Source organism: Hyla sarda, unplaced genomic scaffold, assembly GCF_029499605.1.
Source record: "Hyla sarda isolate aHylSar1 unplaced genomic scaffold, aHylSar1.hap1 scaffold_2483, whole genome shotgun sequence".
In the NCBI taxonomy this organism is placed as follows: Eukaryota; Metazoa; Chordata; class Amphibia; order Anura; family Hylidae; genus Hyla; species Hyla sarda.
The window spans coordinates 20,818-39,167 of NW_026609170.1; the positions used below are offsets into that span (position 1 = coordinate 20,818).

Genomic DNA, 18,350 nt, shown 5'->3' on the forward strand with positions numbered 1-18,350 from the left:
CCGTTGAGATATTGCAGCCGCTGCTGTGTCCAGGCCCAGGAGCCTTAGCACTGTGCTGTGATGTCACTCAATACCACTGACATCACTAGGTGTAAACAACATCTCTCCTTTGCTGTGTATGTGACTATGGAGCTGTTTGGTGATGCCGTCTATTATGGCCTTCATAGAAGCAACAGGAGATTGTTGCATCCATCTAGAACCCTCAGAACTACAGTGCTATGATGTCACTCACTTCCACAGGCCTTGCAGAGTGTAAACAACAACAACCCAGCTTTGTTGTGTATGTAACCATAGGGATTTGTGATGTCACCTAGAACCTTCACAGCAGCGACAGCTTTATGAGGAGCATCAGCACTGCTCTGCCTGAGCAGAACCATCACCGCCATAGGTTGTCAAATAACCCGGGTTTAACCCACACAGGTAAGTCCAATGGGGTGCAGGCATGTCCTCTATGCTTACAGCTTCCCGTGGGTGTTGGTTTGATACCGTTTGGGGACAGCCAAGGAGGCATCTGCAGGCAACAAAGGTAGGTGTGTGCTTGTGTGTGTGTTTCCTATGCAGATCCTAAGCCCAGTGTCACATGCAAGTAGGAGGAGTAAGAAGGGTTCCTGGCAAATCCGGGTTATGGATTGCATTTAAAAAGGCCCCGTGGGAGTGCAATGGGCCCCTGTCTTGCTGCTTAGCAATAATAGTATGGGTTTAGGTTCTGCTGTGTGTACTGGTGGTTGACTGCCCCCCAGCCCAGAGTGTGCATGGAAAATTGTCTGGCAGCCTCCCTGACAGCAAGCAGTGATAGTGCCCATGAAGGGCACCTTGTTGGGCCCGCCCCTTTCACGGTTATCGCTTCTCGGCCTTTTGGCTAAGATCAAGTGTAGTATCTGTTCTTATCAGTTTTTCATGCCGGTGGACAGTAACGCCGGTATGGGGCTGGTGGGGATGGGTGCTGCATGGAGGATGCAGGTGTACCAGGGCTTTCCGGGGCTGGTTCTGAGGAATCAGCTCGACGGCTGCCCCGATGTGACCTGTTCCCTCCGGGTCTCGCCATGAGGCTGAGAGGGTCTAGAGCCGAGGTACTTTTGTGCCTCGGGGAGTGGTGACCCCGAGGTGCCGAAACTCACTGGGAGGATAGACTCACTGAGTTGAAGCACGGGCACCATAATCTCTTCACCTTGTGGCACTCACCTCTTGATTCCCGGCCTTCTGGCTAGGATCAGAGAAATTTTTATAGATCCGGCCGGATGTCCGGGCAGTATATCTGCACACATTCACTTATTTATTTCTTTTTTGTCTCACTGTGTCACTTTTTGCGTGTTGTGTGTTCACAGGATTGGTCAGGATGCGGTAGCCCTTCTGGGTGTCCCTCCTGGCGGTCTAGGGGAGGTGTGTGTGGCCATTAGGTTCCGCACCTCCCTGCAAACACCCCGGGTACTCCTGCTTTTGCAGGGTACCTACCGTAATCGGCTCTGCGGGCAGATACCTTGGCTAACGCCAAGGGGGATGCCGGGAGCATTTGTGGTCCCCTAGTAGCTTCGGCGAAAAGGGACATCGAACCTGGAACTTCGCAGGTACCTTTTGGTCCGGAGGCGAAGGGTAAGGTTTGTTGGGGGGCCTCTCTCCTATCGGAGAAGGGCTTGCGATAGACCGCATCCTTTGTGCACGTTTTTTTTAGTGTAACACGTTTGCACTTTTTCTTGCACTTTGGGTGAATCGAAAGCACGTTCCTCGGCTTTAAAAAAAAAAAAAAAAAAAAAAAAAAAAAAATCTGTTCTTATCAGTTTAATATCTGATACGTCCCCTATCTGGGGACCATATATTAAATGGATTTTTGAGAACGGGGGCCGATTTCGAAGCTTGCTTCCGTCGCCCTATGCATTGACCCGATATGGCAGTATCTTCGGGTACAGTGCACCACCCCCTTACAGGGTTAAAAAGAAAGATTCCTACTTTCATTGCTACCTGCTTGCTGGCTAGCCAGCTAGCCAGCCCTGTGGGCCTTGCTGCTGCTGCAGCCAAAAAACAAAAGGTGGTGCTGCTGCTGCTTCTGCTGCTTCTGCTTGTGTCTGGCCGCTGTTGGAGCGTCCAGGCACAGGACTTCTGCTGCTGCTGACTAAATGGCCTCCTTAATTGGATCATTTGAGTAGCCAGCACACCTGTGCAGGTAGGGCATGACATGATAGGCAGCTGCCTTGATAGCGGGTGGGTGCTGAATGTTCCTAATTGACAAAATAAGATTAATGCTTATGAAGAAATATAAAATCTCATCCCTTCCCCAATATCGCGCCACACCCCTACCCCTTAATTCCCTGGTTGAACTTGATGGACATATGTCTTTTTTCGACCGTACTAACTATGTAACTATGTAACATAACATGGGGGGGGGGGGGGTCTCCTGGCTGTTCACACAGGTGTGTCATTGCTGTACATTGACCATGCATTGCTTCTGTGGTATTGCAAAGGCAAAGACAAATGCTTCCAGCCATCCATTGCACTAATGGATTGGTCATCAGCTGGCTGTCTATGTCCCGCATCAATATAGACCAAAGTACAGAGGGTTAGGCTATGCTATTGTGCACCTACCTGATGCATCAGAAGGTGCGAGGCCCTTGCTAAATTCTGTGCACAGACTTTGAGATCTATACTTTAGACTGTATCTAAACCTGCTCCAACATGGACTGACATTCTGGCCTACTTTCAGCCGATGCGACTTGTCTGTCGCTGAACAGTCGCTTTTTATGTATTCAGCACCTATGTATAATGTTGTAAAAATGCTCTAGAAGCTAAAGTCGCAGAAATGTCACACATATTTGGCCTGCAACTTTCTGTGCGACAAATTCAGACAGGAAAAATCAGTATAAATCCTTAGAAAATTATCCCCCAGTGTCTCCATCTGCTGGCGGTATTGAATAAGCATTGCTGCACTGATGGGGTATGCATTAGACGAAAAAAAAGAAGAAAAAGAAGAATAATACGCCCAGAAAAGAGGCGAAAAGGAGAAAAACGTAAAAAAACGTGAAAAAAAAGTAAGAGGAAGAGAAGGGAAAAAAAGGTGGAAATGGGTTTAAAAGTGATTTCGGCGGAGAAATATATATATATATATATATATATATATATATATATATATACGCGCACACACACACATATATATAAACGTATTCTCCGTTGAGATATTGCAGCCGCTGCTGTGTCCAGGCCCAGGAGCCTTAGCACTGTGCTGTGATGTCACTCAATACCACTGACATCACTAGGTGTAAACAACATCTCTCCTTTGCTGTGTATGTGACTATGGAGCTGTTTGGTGATGTCGTCTATTATGGCCTTCATAGAAGCAACAGGAGATTGTTGCATCCATCTAGAACCCTCAGAACTACAGTGCTATGATGTCACTCACTTCCACAGGCCTTGCAGAGTGTAAACAACAACAACCCAGCTTTGTTGTGTATGTAACCATAGGGATTTGTGATGTCACCTAGAACCTTCACAGCAGCGACAGCTTTATGAGGAGCATCAGCACTGCTCTGCCTGAGCAGAACCATCACCGCCATAGGTTGTCAAATAACCCGGGTTTAACCCACACAGGTAAGTCCAATGGGGTGCAGGCATGTCCTCTATGCTTACAGCTTCCCGTGGGTGTTGGTTTGATACCGTTTGGGGACAGCCAAGGAGGCATCTGCAGGCAACAAAGGTAGGTGTGTGCTTGTGTGTGTGTTTCCTATGCAGATCCTAAGCCCAGTGTCACATGCAAGTAGGAGGAGTAAGAAGGGTTCCTGGCAAATCCGGGTTATGGATTGCATTTAAAAAGGCCCCGTGGGAGTGCAATGGGCCCCTGTCTTGCTGCTTAGCAATAATGGTATGGGTTTAGGTTCTGCTGTGTGTACTGGTGGTTGACTGCCCCCCAGCCCAGAGTGTGCATGGAAAATTGTCTGGCAGCCTCCCTGACAGCAAGCAGTGATAGTGCCCATGAAGGGCACCTTGTTGGGCCCGCCCCTTTCACGGTTATCGCTTCTCGGCCTTTTGGCTAAGATCAAGTGTAGTATCTGTTCTTATCAGTTTAATATCTGATACGTCCCCTATCTGGGGACCATATATTAAATGGATTTTTGAGAACGGGGGCCGATTTCGAAGCTTGCTTCCGTCGCCCTATGCATTGACCCGATATGGCAGTATCTTCGGGTACAGTGCACCACCCCCTTACAGGGTTAAAAAGAAAGATTCCTACTTTCATTGCTACCTGCTTGCTGGCTAGCCAGCTAGCCAGCCCTGTGGGCCTTGCTGCTGCTGCAGCCAAAAAACAAAAGGTGGTGCTGCTGCTGCTTCTGCTGCTTCTGCTTCTGCTTGTGTCTGGCCGCTGTTGGAGCGTCCAGGCACAGGACTTCTGCTGCTGCTGACTAAATGGCCTCCTTAATTGGATCATTTGAGTAGCCAGCACACCTGTGCAGGTAGGGCATGACATGATAGGCAGCTGCCTTGATAGCGGGTGGGTGCTGAATGTTCCTAATTGACAAAATAAGATTAATGCTTATGAAGAAATATAAAATCTCATCCCTTCCCCAATATCGCGCCACACCCCTACCCCTTAATTCCCTGGTTGAACTTGATGGACATATGTCTTTTTTCGACCGTACTAACTATGTAACTATGTAACATAACATGGGGGGGGGGGGGTCTCCTGGCTGTTCACACAGGTGTGTCATTGCTGTACATTGACCATGCATTGCTTCTGTGGTATTGCAAAGGCAAAGACAAATGCTTCCAGCCATCCATTGCACTAATGGATTGGTCATCAGCTGGCTGTCTATGTCCCGCATCAATATAGACCAAAGTACAGAGGGTTAGGCTATGCTATTGTGCACCTACCTGATGCATCAGAAGGTGCGAGGCCCTTGCTAAATTCTGTGCACAGACTTTGAGATCTATACTTTAGACTGTATCTAAACCTGCTCCAACATGGACTGACATTCTGGCCTACTTTCAGCCGATGCGACTTGTCTGTCGCTGAACAGTCGCTTTTTATGTATTCAGCACCTATGTATAATGTAAAAATGCTCTAGAAGCTAAAGTCGCAGAAATGTCACACATATTTGGCCTGCAACTTTCTGTGCGACAAATTCAGACAGGAAAAATCAGTATAAATCCTTAGAAAATTATCCCCCAGTGTCTCCATCTGCTGGCGGTATTGAATAAGCATTGCTGCACTGATGGGGTATGCATTAGACGAAAAAAAAGAAGAAAAAGAAGAATAATACGCCCAGAAAAGAGGCGAAAAGGAGAAAAACGTAAAAAAAACGTGAAAAAAAAGTAAGAGGAAGAGAAGGGAAAAAAAGGTGGAAATGGGTTTAAAAGTGATTTCGGCGGAGAAATATATATATATATATATATATATATATATATATATATATATATACGCGCACACACACACATATATATAAACGTATTCTCCGTTGAGATATTGCAGCCGCTGCTGTGTCCAGGCCCAGGAGCCTTAGCACTGTGCTGTGATGTCACTCAATACCACTGACATCACTAGGTGTAAACAACATCTCTCCTTTGCTGTGTATGTGACTATGGAGCTGTTTGGTGATGTCGTCTATTATGGCCTTCATAGAAGCAACAGGAGATTGTTGCATCCATCTAGAACCCTCAGAACTACAGTGCTATGATGTCACTCACTTCCACAGGCCTTGCAGAGTGTAAACAACAACAACCCAGCTTTGTTGTGTATGTAACCATAGGGATTTGTGATGTCACCTAGAACCTTCACAGCAGCGACAGCTTTATGAGGAGCATCAGCACTGCTCTGCCTGAGCAGAACCATCACCGCCATAGGTTGTCAAATAACCCGGGTTTAACCCACACAGGTAAGTCCAATGGGGTGCAGGCATGTCCTCTATGCTTACAGCTTCCCGTGGGTGTTGGTTTGATACCGTTTGGGGACAGCCAAGGAGGCATCTGCAGGCAACAAAGGTAGGTGTGTGCTTGTGTGTGTGTTTCCTATGCAGATCCTAAGCCCAGTGTCACATGCAAGTAGGAGGAGTAAGAAGGGTTCCTGGCAAATCCGGGTTATGGATTGCATTTAAAAAGGCCCCGTGGGAGTGCAATGGGCCCCTGTCTTGCTGCTTAGCAATAATGGTATGGGTTTAGGTTCTGCTGTGTGTACTGGTGGTTGACTGCCCCCCAGCCCAGAGTGTGCATGGAAAATTGTCTGGCAGCCTCCCTGACAGCAAGCAGTGATAGTGCCCATGAAGGGCACCTTGTTGGGCCCGCCCCTTTCACGGTTATCGCTTCTCGGCCTTTTGGCTAAGATCAAGTGTAGTATCTGTTCTTATCAGTTTAATATCTGATACGTCCCCTATCTGGGGACCATATATTAAATGGATTTTTGAGAACGGGGGCCGATTTCGAAGCTTGCTTCCGTCGCCCTATGCATTGACCCGATATGGCAGTATCTTCGGGTACAGTGCACCACCCCCTTACAGGGTTAAAAAGAAAGATTCCTACTTTCATTGCTACCTGCTTGCTGGCTAGCCAGCTAGCCAGCCCTGTGGGCCTTGCTGCTGCTGCAGCCAAAAAACAAAAGGTGGTGCTGCTGCTGCTTCTGCTGCTTCTGCTTCTGCTTGTGTCTGGCCGCTGTTGGAGCGTCCAGGCACAGGACTTCTGCTGCTGCTGACTAAATGGCCTCCTTAATTGGATCATTTGAGTAGCCAGCACACCTGTGCAGGTAGGGCATGACATGATAGGCAGCTGCCTTGATAGCGGGTGGGTGCTGAATGTTCCTAATTGACAAAATAAGATTAATGCTTATGAAGAAATATAAAATCTCATCCCTTCCCCAATATCGCGCCACACCCCTACCCCTTAATTCCCTGGTTGAACTTGATGGACATATGTCTTTTTTCGACCGTACTAACTATGTAACTATGTAACATAACATGGGGGGGGGGGGGGGTCTCCTGGCTGTTCACACAGGTGTGTCATTGCTGTACATTGACCATGCATTGCTTCTGTGGTATTGCAAAGGCAAAGACAAATGCTTCCAGCCATCCATTGCACTAATGGATTGGTCATCAGCTGGCTGTCTATGTCCCGCATCAATATAGACCAAAGTACAGAGGGTTAGGCTATGCTATTGTGCACCTACCTGATGCATCAGAAGGTGCGAGGCCCTTGCTAAATTCTGTGCACAGACTTTGAGATCTATACTTTAGACTGTATCTAAACCTGCTCCAACATGGACTGACATTCTGGCCTACTTTCAGCCGATGCGACTTGTCTGTCGCTGAACAGTCGCTTTTTATGTATTCAGCACCTATGTATAATGTTGTAAAAATGCTCTAGAAGCTAAAGTCGCAGAAATGTCACACATATTTGGCCTGCAACTTTCTGTGCGACAAATTCAGACAGGAAAAATCAGTATAAATCCTTAGAAAATTATCCCCCAGTGTCTCCATCTGCTGGCGGTATTGAATAAGCATTGCTGCACTGATGGGGTATGCATTAGACGAAAAAAAAGAAGAAAAAGAAGAATAATACGCCCAGAAAAGAGGCGAAAAGGAGAAAAACGTAAAAAAACGTGAAAAAAAAGTAAGAGGAAGAGAAGGGAAAAAAAGGTGGAAATGGGTTTAAAAGTGATTTCGGCGGAGAAATATATATATATATATATATATATATATATATATATATATACGCGCACACACACACATATATATAAACGTATTCTCCGTTGAGATATTGCAGCCGCTGCTGTGTCCAGGCCCAGGAGCCTTAGCACTGTGCTGTGATGTCACTCAATACCACTGACATCACTAGGTGTAAACAACATCTCTCCTTTGCTGTGTATGTGACTATGGAGCTGTTTGGTGATGTCGTCTATTATGGCCTTCATAGAAGCAACAGGAGATTGTTGCATCCATCTAGAACCCTCAGAACTACAGTGCTATGATGTCACTCACTTCCACAGGCCTTGCAGAGTGTAAACAACAACAACCCAGCTTTGTTGTGTATGTAACCATAGGGATTTGTGATGTCACCTAGAACCTTCACAGCAGCGACAGCTTTATGAGGAGCATCAGCACTGCTCTGCCTGAGCAGAACCATCACCGCCATAGGTTGTCAAATAACCCGGGTTTAACCCACACAGGTAAGTCCAATGGGGTGCAGGCATGTCCTCTATGCTTACAGCTTTCCGTGGGTGTTGGTTTGATACCGTTTGGGGACAGCCAAGGAGGCATCTGCAGGCAACAAAGGTAGGTGTGTGCTTGTGTGTGTGTTTCCTATGCAGATCCTAAGCCCAGTGTCACATGCAAGTAGGAGGAGTAAGAAGGGTTCCTGGCAAATCCGGGTTATGGATTGCATTTAAAAAGGCCCCGTGGGAGTGCAATGGGCCCCTGTCTTGCTGCTTAGCAATAATGGTATGGGTTTAGGTTCTGCTGTGTGTACTGGTGGTTGACTGCCCCCCAGCCCAGAGTGTGCATGGAAAATTGTCTGGCAGCCTCCCTGACAGCAAGCAGTGATAGTGCCCATGAAGGGCACCTTGTTGGGCCCGCCCCTTTCACGGTTATCGCTTCTCGGCCTTTTGGCTAAGATCAAGTGTAGTATCTGTTCTTATCAGTTTAATATCTGATACGTCCCCTATCTGGGGACCATATATTAAATGGATTTTTGAGAACGGGGGCCGATTTCGAAGCTTGCTTCCGTCGCCCTATGCATTGACCCGATATGGCAGTATCTTCGGGTACAGTGCACCACCCCCTTACAGGGTTAAAAAGAAAGATTCCTACTTTCATTGCTACCTGCTTGCTGGCTAGCCAGCTAGCCAGCCCTGTGGGCCTTGCTGCTGCTGCAGCCAAAAAACAAAAGGTGGTGCTGCTGCTGCTTCTGCTGCTTCTGCTTGTGTCTGGCCGCTGTTGGAGCGTCCAGGCACAGGACTTCTGCTGCTGCTGACTAAATGGCCTCCTTAATTGGATCATTTGAGTAGCCAGCACACCTGTGCAGGTAGGGCATGACATGATAGGCAGCTGCCTTGATAGCGGGTGGGTGCTGAATGTTCCTAATTGACAAAATAAGATTAATGCTTATGAAGAAATATAAAATCTCATCCCTTCCCCAATATCGCGCCACACCCCTACCCCTTAATTCCCTGGTTGAACTTGATGGACATATGTCTTTTTTCGACCGTACTAACTATGTAACTATGTAACATAACATGGGGGGGGGGGGGGGTCTCCTGGCTGTTCACACAGGTGTGTCATTGCTGTACATTGACCATGCATTGCTTCTGTGGTATTGCAAAGGCAAAGACAAATGCTTCCAGCCATCCATTGCACTAATGGATTGGTCATCAGCTGGCTGTCTATGTCCCGCATCAATATAGACCAAAGTACAGAGGGTTAGGCTATGCTATTGTGCACCTACCTGATGCATCAGAAGGTGCGAGGCCCTTGCTAAATTCTGTGCACAGACTTTGAGATCTATACTTTAGACTGTATCTAAACCTGCTCCAACATGGACTGACATTCTGGCCTACTTTCAGCCGATGCGACTTGTCTGTCGCTGAACAGTCGCTTTTTATGTATTCAGCACCTATGTATAATGTTGTAAAAATGCTCTAGAAGCTAAAGTCGCAGAAATGTCACACATATTTGGCCTGCAACTTTCTGTGCGACAAATTCAGACAGGAAAAATCAGTATAAATCCTTAGAAAATTATCCCCCAGTGTCTCCATCTGCTGGCGGTATTGAATAAGCATTGCTGCACTGATGGGGTATGCATTAGACGAAAAAAAAGAAGAAAAAGAAGAATAATACGCCCAGAAAAGAGGCGAAAAGGAGAAAAACGTAAAAAAACGTGAAAAAAAAGTAAGAGGAAGAGAAGGGAAAAAAAGGTGGAAATGGGTTTAAAAGTGATTTCGGCGGAGAAATATATATATATATATATATATATATATATATATATATATATATATATATACGCGCACACACACACATATATATAAACGTATTCTCCGTTGAGATATTGCAGCCGCTGCTGTGTCCAGGCCCAGGAGCCTTAGCACTGTGCTGTGATGTCACTCAATACCACTGACATCACTAGGTGTAAACAACATCTCTCCTTTGCTGTGTATGTGACTATGGAGCTGTTTGGTGATGTCGTCTATTATGGCCTTCATAGAAGCAACAGGAGATTGTTGCATCCATCTAGAACCCTCAGAACTACAGTGCTATGATGTCACTCACTTCCACAGGCCTTGCAGAGTGTAAACAACAACAACCCAGCTTTGTTGTGTATGTAACCATAGGGATTTGTGATGTCACCTAGAACCTTCACAGCAGCGACAGCTTTATGAGGAGCATCAGCACTGCTCTGCCTGAGCAGAACCATCACCGCCATAGGTTGTCAAATAACCCGGGTTTAACCCACACAGGTAAGTCCAATGGGGTGCAGGCATGTCCTCTATGCTTACAGCTTCCCGTGGGTGTTGGTTTGATACCGTTTGGGGACAGCCAAGGAGGCATCTGCAGGCAACAAAGGTAGGTGTGTGCTTGTGTGTGTGTTTCCTATGCAGATCCTAAGCCCAGTGTCACATGCAAGTAGGAGGAGTAAGAAGGGTTCCTGGCAAATCCGGGTTATGGATTGCATTTAAAAAGGCCCCGTGGGAGTGCAATGGGCCCCTGTCTTGCTGCTTAGCAATAATGGTATGGGTTTAGGTTCTGCTGTGTGTACTGGTGGTTGACTGCCCCCCAGCCCAGAGTGTGCATGGAAAATTGTCTGGCAGCCTCCCTGACAGCAAGCAGTGATAGTGCCCATGAAGGGCACCTTGTTGGGCCCGCCCCTTTCACGGTTATCGCTTCTCGGCCTTTTGGCTAAGATCAAGTGTAGTATCTGTTCTTATCAGTTTAATATCTGATACGTCCCCTATCTGGGGACCATATATTAAATGGATTTTTGAGAACGGGGGCCGATTTCGAAGCTTGCTTCCGTCGCCCTATGCATTGACCCGATATGGCAGTATCTTCGGGTACAGTGCACCACCCCCTTACATGGTTAAAAAGAAAGATTCCTACTTTCATTGCTACCTGCTTGCTGGCTAGCCAGCTAGCCAGCCCTGTGGGCCTTGCTGCTGCTGCAGCCAAAAAACAAAAGGTGGTGGTGCTGCTGCTTCTGCTGCTTCTGCTTCTGCTTGTGTCTGGCCGCTGTTGGAGCGTCCAGGCACAGGACTTCTGCTGCTGCTGACTAAATGGCCTCCTTAATTGGATCATTTGAGTAGCCAGCACACCTGTGCAGGTAGGGCATGACATGATAGGCAGCTGCCTTGATAGCGGGTGGGTGCTGAATGTTCCTAATTGACAAAATAAGATTAATGCTTATGAAGAAATATAAAATCTCATCCCTTCCCCAATATCGCGCCACACCCCTACCCCTTAATTCCCTGGTTGAACTTGATGGACATATGTCTTTTTTCGACCGTACTAACTATGTAACTATGTAACATAACATGGGGGGGGGGGGGGGGGGTCTCCTGGCTGTTCACACAGGTGTGTCATTGCTGTACATTGACCATGCATTGCTTCTGTGGTATTGCAAAGGCAAAGACAAATGCTTCCAGCCATCCATTGCACTAATGGATTGGTCATCAGCTGGCTGTCTATGTCCCGCATCAATATAGACCAAAGTACAGAGGGTTAGGCTATGCTATTGTGCACCTACCTGATGCATCAGAAGGTGCGAGGCCCTTGCTAAATTCTGTGCACAGACTTTGAGATCTATACTTTAGACTGTATCTAAACCTGCTCCAACATGGACTGACATTCTGGCCTACTTTCAGCCGATGCGACTTGTCTGTCGCTGAACAGTCGCTTTTTATGTATTCAGCACCTATGTATAATGTTGTAAAAATGCTCTAGAAGCTAAAGTCGCAGAAATGTCACACATATTTGGCCTGCAACTTTCTGTGCGACAAATTCAGACAGGAAAAATCAGTATAAATCCTTAGAAAATTATCCCCCAGTGTCTCCATCTGCTGGCGGTATTGAATAAGCATTGCTGCACTGATGGGGTATGCATTAGACGAAAAAAAAGAAGAAAAAGAAGAATAATACGCCCAGAAAAGAGGCGAAAAGGAGAAAAACGTAAAAAAACGTGAAAAAAAAGTAAGAGGAAGAGAAGGGAAAAAAAGGTGGAAATGGGTTTAAAAGTGATTTCGGCGGAGAAATATATATATATATATATATATATATATATATATATATATATATATATACACGCACACACACACATATATATAAACGTATTCTCCGTTGAGATATTGCAGCCGCTGCTGTGTCCAGGCCCAGGAGCCTTAGCACTGTGCTGTGATGTCACTCAATACCACTGACATCACTAGGTGTAAACAACATCTCTCCTTTGCTGTGTATGTGACTATGGAGCTGTTTGGTGATGTCGTCTATTATGGCCTTCATAGAAGCAACAGGAGATTGTTGCATCCATCTAGAACCCTCAGAACTACAGTGCTATGATGTCACTCACTTCCACAGGCCTTGCAGAGTGTAAACAACAACAACCCAGCTTTGTTGTGTATGTAACCATAGGGATTTGTGATGTCACCTAGAACCTTCACAGCAGCGACAGCTTTATGAGGAGCATCAGCACTGCTCTGCCTGAGCAGAACCATCACCGCCATAGGTTGTCAAATAACCCGGGTTTAACCCACACAGGTAAGTCCAATGGGGTGCAGGCATGTCCTCTATGCTTACAGCTTCCCGTGGGTGTTGGTTTGATACCGTTTGGGGACAGCCAAGGAGGCATCTGCAGGCAACAAAGGTAGGTGTGTGCTTGTGTGTGTGTTTCCTATGCAGATCCTAAGCCCAGTGTCACATGCAAGTAGGAGGAGTAAGAAGGGTTCCTGGCAAATCCGGGTTATGGATTGCATTTAAAAAGGCCCCGTGGGAGTGCAATGGGCCCCTGTCTTGCTGCTTAGCAATAATGGTATGGGTTTAGGTTCTGCTGTGTGTACTGGTGGTTGACTGCCCCCCAGCCCAGAGTGTGCATGGAAAATTGTCTGGCAGCCTCCCTGACAGCAAGCAGTGATAGTGCCCATGAAGGGCACCTTGTTGGGCCCGCCCCTTTCACGGTTATCGCTTCTCGGCCTTTTGGCTAAGATCAAGTGTAGTATCTGTTCTTATCAGTTTAATATCTGATACGTCCCCTATCTGGGGACCATATATTAAATGGATTTTTGAGAACGGGGGCCGATTTCGAAGCTTGCTTCCGTCGCCCTATGCATTGACCCGATATGGCAGTATCTTCGGGTACAGTGCACCACCCCCTTACAGGGTTAAAAAGAAAGATTCCTACTTTCATTGCTACCTGCTTGCTGGCTAGCCAGCTAGCCAGCCCTGTGGGCCTTGCTGCTGCTGCAGCCAAAAAACAAAAGGTGGTGCTGCTGCTGCTTCTGCTGCTTCTGCTTCTGCTTGTGTCTGGCCGCTGTTGGAGCATCCAGGCACAGGACTTCTGCTGCTGCTGACTAAATGGCCTCCTTAATTGGATCATTTGAGTAGCCAGCACACCTGTGCAGGTAGGGCATGACATGATAGGCAGCTGCCTTGATAGCGGGTGGGTGCTGAATGTTCCTAATTGACAAAATAAGATTAATGCTTATGAAGAAATATAAAATCTCATCCCTTCCCCAATATCGCGCCACACCCCTACCCCTTAATTCCCTGGTTGAACTTGATGGACATATGTCTTTTTTCGACCGTACTAACTATGTAACTATGTAACATAACATGGGGGGGGGGGGGGGGTCTCCTGGCTGTTCACACAGGTGTGTCATTGCTGTACATTGACCATGCATTGCTTCTGTGGTATTGCAAAGGCAAAGACAAATGCTTCCAGCCATCCATTGCACTAATGGATTGGTCATCAGCTGGCTGTCTATGTCCCGCATCAATATAGACCAAAGTACAGAGGGTTAGGCTATGCTATTGTGCACCTACCTGATGCATCAGAAGGTGCGAGGCCCTTGCTAAATTCTGTGCACAGACTTTGAGATCTATACTTTAGACTGTATCTAAACCTGCTCCAACATGGACTGACATTCTGGCCTACTTTCAGCCGATGCGACTTGTCTGTCGCTGAACAGTCGCTTTTTATGTATTCAGCACCTATGTATAATGTTGTAAAAATGCTCTAGAAGCTAAAGTCGCAGAAATGTCACACATATTTGGCCTGCAACTTTCTGTGCGACAAATTCAGACAGGAAAAATCAGTATAAATCCTTAGAAAATTATCCCCCAGTGTCTCCATCTGCTGGCGGTATTGAATAAGCATTGCTGCACTGATGGGGTATGCATTAGACGAAAAAAAAGAAGAAAAAGAAGAATAATACGCCCAGAAAAGAGGCGAAAAGGAGAAAAACGTAAAAAAACGTGAAAAAAAAGTAAGAGGAAGAGAAGGGAAAAAAAGGTGGAAATGGGTTTAAAAGTGATTTCGGCGGAGAAATATATATATATATATATATATATATATACGCGCACACACACACATATATAAACGTATTCTCCGTTGAGATATTGCAGCCGCTGCTGTGTCCAGGCCCAGGAGCCTTAGCACTGTGCTGTGATGTCACTCAATACCACTGACATCACTAGGTGTAAACAACATCTCTCCTTTGCTGTGTATGTGACTATGGAGCTGTTTGGTGATGTCGTCTATTATGGCCTTCATAGAAGCAACAGGAGATTGTTGCATCCATCTAGAACCCTCAGAACTACAGTGCTATGATGTCACTCACTTCCACAGGCCTTGCAGAGTGTAAACAACAACAACCCAGCTTTGTTGTGTATGTAACCATAGGGATTTGTGATGTCACCTAGAACCTTCACAGCAGCGACAGCTTTATGAGGAGCATCAGCACTGCTCTGCCTGAGCAGAACCATCACCGCCATAGGTTGTCAAATAACCCGGGTTTAACCCACACAGGTAAGTCCAATGGGGTGCAGGCATGTCCTCTATGCTTACAGCTTCCCGTGGGTGTTGGTTTGATACCGTTTGGGGACAGCCAAGGAGGCATCTGCAGGCAACAAAGGTAGGTGTGTGCTTGTGTGTGTGTTTCCTATGCAGATCCTAAGCCCAGTGTCACATGCAAGTAGGAGGAGTAAGAAGGGTTCCTGGCAAATCCGGGTTATGGATTGCATTTAAAAAGGCCCCGTGGGAGTGCAATGGGCCCCTGTCTTGCTGCTTAGCAATAATGGTATGGGTTTAGGTTCTGCTGTGTGTACTGGTGGTTGACTGCCCCCCAGCCCAGAGTGTGCATGGAAAATTGTCTGGCAGCCTCCCTGACAGCAAGCAGTGATAGTGCCCATGAAGGGCACCTTGTTGGGCCCGCCCCTTTCACGGTTATCGCTTCTCGGCCTTTTGGCTAAGATCAAGTGTAGTATCTGTTCTTATCAGTTTAATATCTGATACGTCCCCTATCTGGGGACCATATATTAAATGGATTTTTGAGAACGGGGGACGATTTCGAAGCTTGCTTCCGTCGCCCTATGCATTGACCCGATATGGCAGTATCTTCGGGTACAGTGCACCACCCCCTTACAGGGTTAAAAAGAAAGATTCCTACTTTCATTGCTACCTGCTTGCTGGCTAGCCAGCTAGCCAGCCCTGTGGGCCTTGCTGCTGCTGCAGCCAAAAAACAAAAGGTGGTGCTGCTGCTGCTTCTGCTGCTTCTGCTTCTGTTTGTGTCTGGCCGCTGTTGGAGCGTCCAGGCACAGGACTTCTGCTGCTGCTGACTAAATGGCCTCCTTAATTGGATCATTTGAGTAGCCAGCACACCTGTGCAGGTAGGGCATGACATGATAGGCAGCTGCCTTGATAGCGGGTGGGTGCTGAATGTTCCTAATTGACAAAATAAGATTAATGCTTATGAAGAAATATAAAATCTCATCCCTTCCCCAATATCGCGCCACACCCCTACCCCTTAATTCCCTGGTTGAACTTGATGGACATATGTCTTTTTTCGACCGTACTAACTATGTAACTATGTAACATAACATGGGGGGGGGGGGGGTCTCCTGGCTGTTCACACAGGTGTGTCATTGCTGTACATTGACCATGCATTGCTTCTGTGGTATTGCAAAGGCAAAGACAAATGCTTCCAGCCATCCATTGCACTAATGGATTGGTCATCAGCTGGCTGTCTATGTCCCGCATCAATATAGACCAAAGTACAGAGGGTTAGGCTATGCTATTGTGCACCTACCTGATGCATCAGAAGGTGCGAGGCCCTTGCTAAATTCTGTGCACAGACTTTGAGATCTATACTTTAGACTGTATCTAAACCTGCTCCAACATGGACTGACATTCTGGCCTACTTTCAGCCGATGCGACTTGTCTGTCGCTGAACAGTCGCTTTTTATGTATTCAGCACCTATGTATAATGTTGTAAAAATGCTCTAGAAGCTAAAGTCGCAGAAATGTCACACATATTTGGCCTGCAACTTTCTGTGCGACAAATTCAGACAGGAAAAATCAGTATAAATCCTTAGAAAATTATCCCCCAGTGTCTCCATCTGCTGGCGGTATTGAATAAGCATTGCTGCACTGATGGGGTATGCATTAGACGAAAAAAAAGAAGAAAAAGAAGAATAATACGCCCAGAAAAGAGGCGAAAAGGAGAAAAACGTAAAAAAACGTGAAAAAAAAGTAAGAGGAAGAGAAGGGAAAAAAAGGTGGAAATGGGTTTAAAAGTGATTTCGGCAGAGAAATATATATATATATATATATATATATATATATATATATATATATACGCGCACACACACACATATATATAAACGTATTCTCCGTTGAGATATTGCAGCCGCTGCTGTGTCCAGGCCCAGGAGCCTTAGCACTGTGCTGTGATGTCACTCAATACCACTGACATCACTAGGTGTAAACAACATCTCTCCTTTGCTGTGTATGTGACTATGGAGCTGTTTGGTGATGTCGTCTATTATGGCCTTCATAGAAGCAACAGGAGATTGTTGCATCCATCTAGAACCCTCAGAACTACAGTGCTATGATGTCACTCACTTCCACAGGCCTTGCAGAGTGTAAACAACAACAACCCAGCTTTGTTGTGTATGTAACCATAGGGATTTGTGATGTCACCTAGAACCTTCACAGCAGCGACAGCTTTATGAGGAGCATCAGCACTGCTCTGCCTGAGCAGAACCATCACCGCCATAGGTTGTCAAATAACCCGGGTTTAACCCACACAGGTAAGTCCAATGGGGTGCAGGCATGTCCTCTATGCTTACAGCTTCCCGTGGGTGTTGGTTTGATACCGTTTGGGGACAGCCAAGGAGGCATCTGCAGGCAACAAAGGTAGGTGTGTGCTTGTGTGTGTGTTTCCTATGCAGATCCTAAGCCCAGTGTCACATGCAAGTAGGAGGAGTAAGAAGGGTTCCTGGCAAATCCGGGTTATGGATTGCATTTAAAAAGGCCCCGTGGGAGTGCAATGGGCCCCTGTCTTGCTGCTTAGCAATAATGGTATGGGTTTAGGTTCTGCTGTGTGTACTGGTGGTTGACTGCCCCCCAGCCCAGAGTGTGCATGGAAAATTGTCTGGCAGCCTCCCTGACAGCAAGCAGTGATAGTGCCCATGAAGGGCACCTTGTTGGGCCCGCCCCTTTCACGGTTATCGCTTCTCGGCCTTTTGGCTAAGATCAAGTGTAGTATCTGTTCTTATCAGTTTAATATCTGATACGTCCCCTATCTGGGGACCATATATTAAATGGATTTTTGAGAACGGGGGCCGATTTCGAAGCTTGCTTCCGTCGCCCTATGCATTGACCCGATATGGCAGTATCTTCGGGTACAGTGCACCACCCCCTTACAGGGTTAAAAAGAAAGATTCCTACTTTCATTGCTACCTGCTTGCTGGCTAGCCAGCTAGCCAGCCCTGTGGGCCTTGCTGCTGCTGCAGCCAAAAAACAAAAGGTGGTGCTGCTGCTGCTTCTGCTGCTTCTGCTTCTGCTTGTGTCTGGCCGCTGTTGGAGCGTCCAGGCACAGGACTTCTGCTGCTGCTGACTAAATGGCCTCCTTAATTGGATCATTTGAGTAGCCAGCACACCTGTGCAGGTAGGGCATGACATGATAGGCAGCTGCCTTGATAGCGGGTGGGTGCTGAATGTTCCTAATTGACAAAATAAGATTAATGCTTATGAAGAAATATAAAATCTCATCCCTTCCCCAATATCGCGCCACACCCCTACCCCTTAATTCCCTGGTTGAACTTGATGGACATATGTCTTTTTTCGACCGTACTAACTATGTAACTATGTAACATAACATGGGGGGGGGGGTCTCCTGGCTG

General features: G+C 46.7%; 9 non-coding genes across 9 annotated transcripts; all 9 read left to right on the plus strand.

The window, feature by feature from the left end:
• The first annotated feature begins 839 nt into the window (after window positions 1–839).
• LOC130323441 (U2 spliceosomal RNA) lies at window positions 840–1,027 on the plus strand. Its single transcript, XR_008868746.1, has one exon. It is a non-coding gene; the product is annotated as a U2 spliceosomal RNA (small nuclear RNA).
• Window positions 1,028–1,721: 694 nt separating this feature from the next.
• On the plus strand, window positions 1,722–1,914 carry LOC130323440 (U2 spliceosomal RNA). The gene has a single exon (XR_008868745.1). It is a non-coding gene; the product is annotated as a U2 spliceosomal RNA (small nuclear RNA).
• A 2,081-nt stretch (window positions 1,915–3,995) lies between these two features.
• On the plus strand, window positions 3,996–4,186 carry LOC130323427 (U2 spliceosomal RNA). The gene has a single exon (XR_008868733.1). It is a non-coding gene; the product is annotated as a U2 spliceosomal RNA (small nuclear RNA).
• A 2,088-nt stretch (window positions 4,187–6,274) lies between these two features.
• On the plus strand, window positions 6,275–6,465 carry LOC130323428 (U2 spliceosomal RNA). The gene has a single exon (XR_008868734.1). It is a non-coding gene; the product is annotated as a U2 spliceosomal RNA (small nuclear RNA).
• A 2,088-nt stretch (window positions 6,466–8,553) lies between these two features.
• Window positions 8,554–8,744, plus strand: LOC130323429 (U2 spliceosomal RNA). The gene has a single exon (XR_008868735.1). It is a non-coding gene; the product is annotated as a U2 spliceosomal RNA (small nuclear RNA).
• Window positions 8,745–10,836: 2,092 nt separating this feature from the next.
• LOC130323430 (U2 spliceosomal RNA) lies at window positions 10,837–11,027 on the plus strand. Its single transcript, XR_008868736.1, has one exon. It is a non-coding gene; the product is annotated as a U2 spliceosomal RNA (small nuclear RNA).
• Window positions 11,028–13,126: 2,099 nt separating this feature from the next.
• LOC130323431 (U2 spliceosomal RNA) lies at window positions 13,127–13,317 on the plus strand. The gene has a single exon (XR_008868737.1). It is a non-coding gene; the product is annotated as a U2 spliceosomal RNA (small nuclear RNA).
• A 2,075-nt stretch (window positions 13,318–15,392) lies between these two features.
• Window positions 15,393–15,583, plus strand: LOC130323433 (U2 spliceosomal RNA). Its single transcript, XR_008868739.1, has one exon. It is a non-coding gene; the product is annotated as a U2 spliceosomal RNA (small nuclear RNA).
• A 2,091-nt stretch (window positions 15,584–17,674) lies between these two features.
• LOC130323432 (U2 spliceosomal RNA) lies at window positions 17,675–17,865 on the plus strand. Its single transcript, XR_008868738.1, has one exon. It is a non-coding gene; the product is annotated as a U2 spliceosomal RNA (small nuclear RNA).
• The last annotated feature ends 485 nt before the right edge of the window (window positions 17,866–18,350 follow it).